This window comes from Haliotis asinina, chromosome 3 (genome assembly GCF_037392515.1).
Source record: "Haliotis asinina isolate JCU_RB_2024 chromosome 3, JCU_Hal_asi_v2, whole genome shotgun sequence".
NCBI classification, from domain to species: Eukaryota; Metazoa; Mollusca; class Gastropoda; order Lepetellida; family Haliotidae; genus Haliotis; species Haliotis asinina.
In genome coordinates, this window is record NC_090282.1 from 20577680 (window position 1) to 20582871 (window position 5192).

The 5192-nt window shown below is 39.5% G+C and overlaps 1 pseudogene; it reads right to left on the reverse strand.

Annotated features, from left to right (window-relative positions):
• Positions 1–298: 298 nt before the first annotated feature.
• LOC137278752 (uncharacterized) lies at positions 299–1708 on the reverse strand (annotated as a pseudogene).
• Positions 1709–5192: the final 3484 nt, after the last annotated feature.

A 5192-nucleotide genomic window follows, 5' to 3' on the forward strand; every position in this document is an offset into this window, starting at 1 on the left:
TGATATTTGATACATACATAAAAAAGCATAATACTTACAGTGAACTGCTATGAGTGTCAATATTCCGAAAATCAACCTTGATTTAACAATCCATAATTTCTAAAAATGTACACAATGTACTACATCTTCACACAGGAGTACCAAATAATGTCCTTGCTGATGAGAATAATACAAATAAAACAATACTAGTGAGTATTTTCGCCATAAAAGTACTCCAACCACAACAGCCACAACACATCCCGAAACTGGTAGGTTTTTTTCTTGTGTATGGGGTATCCAAGTTGTGCCCTCTGGTTCTTTACAGATTCTGACAATCGGCGTGATGTAATAGGCCTATCCACGTTTCATTCCAATCAAGGATAGCTAGTTGTACGCGCATCCGGTAGGTACTGTCCCCATACACAAACCGCTTGTCAACATACTGCAGCATGGCATTATTGAAGGACTCAACATAATGAGTGTCTTTACATAGCGAAAATAAATCAGCATTCTTGTACACAGGGAGCTTGTGTAAATAAGACGTTAAAGCTTGTGCAGCATCACAATTTGTGATTTGTTTTCGTTGAGGTTCATAATTTGGATCGCTTCTGCATCTGGATGTTGAATGGCAGTTTTGTGCTGTCCCTGATAATGCTTGACAATGGTGTCGATATTTTGTCTAAGCTTTGCCGAGTCATTTTCACAGTTTTTCATAGCCCAATATATGTGGGTACGAATTGAGCCTGCTTTGTCATCATCCCTTCAGCTTTTTTTGAGCCCTCAGTAATGGAACGGATACTTCTTGATAACCCTTTGGTCATATGCCAGGTGTCACTGGCATTTTGTGTGTCACTTCGCTCCTTGACAAATTTGGTCACTGATGCATTGTTGTCATGAGTATGGACAAGAATAGGTACTTGGTGCTGATCAAAATATTCATAAATTTTGCGCACTCCAAGAAGTTCATGCCTTTGAGTGAAAGGGTCATCTTGTTTTGTTATGGTTTCTAACTTCAACACTCTTTATGGGTTTTATCACCCAAACAGACAACATCTGAAAAACGAGCATTTCTTCTCCAACAATGCCTGGCATCAGTCATAATTTCAATTCCTTCGATATTGGAAGCCATGGAATAAGCTATTTCATCAACAAGGGCAGAATCTTGTGATTTTGTAGTCAAGTCCTGTACAACTGATCCATAAGATTTCTGGACTTCCTGCAAATATCGTTCCCCAATATTTCCCAATCCAGCACCATCTGAAAATTTGGTGAATTGAGCTGGGAGCATACCTGAAGACAGGTAACCATGGACAGCCTTCAGGTTGACTAATAACTTCCCTCCTTCAACATATGGAGAGGAATACCAGTCGAGTACATGGTCCTTGTTGCATTTTAGAGTGAGCTTGCTAGCTAATCTCACTTTTTTACTCTCCACGACATTTAATTTACCCCCACAAGTTGATACATGGTGTTGTATCACTTGTGTTAGATGCTGAGATGCTGAAGGTGTGCACAAGAACATGTCCTCATTTAAACTGTTATCAAATGAGGAATACTGGTAAGAGGTATTGTCTCCAGAAGATGATCTGGCGTCCGTCTGGTCTGGTGTGTTGTCAGAACGGGTTTTGACATTGTGAGACAGATAATAGTGAAACACAATGTTCAACAGTTGGAATGTTGTTACTTGAGATATTTTACCCTGGCCGAGAAGCAGCTTGATTGAGTCCATCTTACTGAATAATTTTACTGTCTCCTCTTCGTTGTCATAGTAAAAGGTTAACCGTCCAGTGGATTTCATACTGGATCCAAGTTTTCTGCGCACATTCCTCTCTTTCTGGGCTAGTGGGTTGTCAGATGGCCGTCTCTCTCTCGGATTTTGCAGACGATGAACGTCTCTTAATCTTACATTATTTGATGGATCAGTTGAAGAATTTGTCATATCATGGGGTTGACAACCACTTTCAGGATTTGAAGATGCCATATCCACAGAGAAAATATAAGTGTGTTAGCTCCAAGTGTGAATTATACTATTTAAGACTTGTGTGAGAGAATACACTGACTTGGCTATAAATCTCAGTTTAACATAAACACAATTAAAATAGCTTTCCATTTACACATTTTCTGTGAAAGGCAGGGGACATTATCTGTATAACTGTTTATTTTAATTACTCACTGGTGACAGATTGATTAATGAAAGACTTATAAGAGTCAGTGGAATTTTGCTGATATATGAATTGTTTATATTATCTCAGGAAAGGGGAAGTCATCCGTAATCACTTTCCTAATTAGACATGACATCCTAGGAATAATAAAATTCCATGAGTCCGTTTCACCCCCATTTCTGTGAAGGGACAACCGCAGGCAGTTCAGAACTATATGTGTGGGGGATCTTTGATACATCTATTGTGTCTTTCGGTGGAAGAAATGGATAGAAAAAAGCTTGTTACCCTTCGTTTAACAGAAGAACAGGAGGAAGCAATTAAAGGACTTTTCATGCACTTCAACTGGGATTTTGATATTGTGCATGAAGAATATGAATCTAATCATGATCACCTAGATGAAGCCATAGCAAACCAAGATAAATCACCTGCGATCCCACCAGACAATGGTGTTTCACACAGTGCATCTAATGTTGACAGTGCATGTGAGCTGACCAGTCATGCGACAGATGACAGTATTGACCCTCCACTATCTGATGGCCAGTGTCCAAATTGTTCCTGCATTCCTTGTGTAACAGCTAAAAGACAAAGATGGCTTGGTAATGGCCAAGATCCAAATCTTGCAAACACGCAGCTAAGGAAGTCAAAATACAAGAAGTTTTGGAAAATGTTAAATGACAGAGGTGCTTGGCAAATTCCCAGTTATCAGATTAACAAAACTCGCCTTATCCGACAAGCTGATGCAAGGGGTGAAATAGTGTGGGAGGGTAGGACCGGAGACCGGCAAATAATGCCAGACTGTGTTTTAAATATTGTACGCGGATTATATCCCAACCCACTTGGGATTGACTACACAGGACATAAATGGCAGTAAATTCCTCAGAGTAAATATTTGGTAAGTAACCTGTCTTATCAAGGACATATTTACATTATGAAAAAGAACAGACTATGGTTGTATCGAAACAAAGTCTTGGCTGCCTGCAGTATCAGCTGAGGGTAATTTCCCGCCATCATCTAGGGAATGCCCTCGCTTGTAAACATAACCTCTGACACATGAACTTTGTACCTGTCAGTCAAACCACAGCAACCGGCAAACATTCAAAGTTGCTTTACTGAAATATTATCTGTAACTCGATAATTAGACTTTAGATAGATTTGTAATTTGACATGTGAGATCAATGCAACTTTGACTAGTTGTGTGTGAAAGCTGAGCATTTCAGATGTTCTGTGTCTCAAGGTATCAGCTTTAATACTTCCCAAGTGGAGAGGTGACTGATTTGAAACTCCCACTCCATATTTGTGAGGTCTCGCCAAATTTCGCGCTATTTATAGCGCAGTTGCAGGTTTAAGGTACCTTTGCTACCTACATGGACCCTAATTGGATTTACATCATCCCCTCAGCCGCTGGCGATTGTAGGAACGTTTAGCCAAAGCTTTAAAAGAACAAAAATGCTACGTTTAAAATCGGGTAGGCAAAAATTTTTCTGTGAAAATTTTAGGACTTACGTATCATCTCAGGAGGACAATACTTTTACGATGCTTTAACCCCCTTTGAGGATACAGCCACAAACAATACCAGTTGCTAATTTCGACTACCAATCGTTAAAATACATCTATCTACGATATATAGTAATCATAATTCAGCCATTAAATCAATTTCTTTTAAAACACCAATTATCAAATGATGACTAACAGCAGTAAAAAGATCCTTAATAGTTTTGGCATTGAAATATTTATCCCTTGTGATGGGAAATTCCACACAGTCAAGCAGGATATGCTTGACCGTGACTCTCTCATCACAAGGGATAGAAAACGGAAGATCCTCACCTTTTAAAAGGTATGAATGAGTATATCTAGTATGGCCAATACGACATCGTCTTAAAATAACCGGGACTGACAGCCCAAGTAGGTGTAACCTATAAACGGTTTTATTTCATGTAATTCATTTGTACCTACTTGGGTGTCCCACTTCTTCTGAACCCGTGAAGGTCCCGGGGTTGAATAGGCCTTCAGCAACCCATGCTTGCCATAAAGGGCGACTCAGCTTGTCGTAAGAGGCGACTAACGGGATCGGGTGGTCAGACTCGCTGACTTGGTTGACACATGTCATCGGTTCCCAATTGCGCAGATCGATGCTCATGTTGCTGATCACTGGATTGTCTGGTCCAGACTCGATTATTTACAGACCGCCGCCATATAGCTGGAATATTGCTGAGTGCGGCGTAAAACTAAATTCACTCATTCACTCACTCACCCACTTCTTCTGCATCAGATCACGGATGTAGGTTCTAATGCTAGCTTTGTAGTCAAAGTGGTGTCACAGATTTGTTGAGTGCTGCCTTGGCAGCAAGATCGGCCATCGTGTTACCAGAAATCCCTACGTGGCTGGGTAACCAACAAAAGACGGTGTCGTATTGGCCAGTAGCAAGATCATTACGCAATTCAAGAATTTCAGTTAAAAGTGGGTGTTTACATGATATGTTTTAAATAGCCTGAACACTAGAAAGAGAGTATGAATAGATTATATATTGTTTATTTTTAGGATGTCTTATTCTCTATTTAAGAGCTGTGAAATATTGCATTTGCTTCAGCTGTAAAAATAGAACTGTTTTCCGGTAATCGAGAAGATATTGTTCTGGACCCAATGGCAGTGGCACAAGCTACTGCGCCACCGTCTTTGGATCCATCTGTAAATAAGGACTTGTAATTGTTATATTTACTTTTTATTTGATTATATTCCTGCTTATACTGTAATTCATTAGTTTCTGATTTTTTAAACGTAGTTAATGTTAGGTCAACTTGTGGCCTAACCAACTGCCTAGGAGGAGAAGAAACAGGACGGGAAGGAGCTATATTATCGAGCCCAATGCCGGCAGCAGATATAAATGGTTTAATTCTTATACCAAGAGGCGGAACAAGAGAAGAATTATTATTGTATAAATCCTCATAAAAGGGATTGAAAACACAGCTATATGCATGATTAGATTTGTTAGAGTATAGTTTTGTAATGTATTGTAAAGATAACTTAACTTGATACGGCGTTGTGTAAGAGAT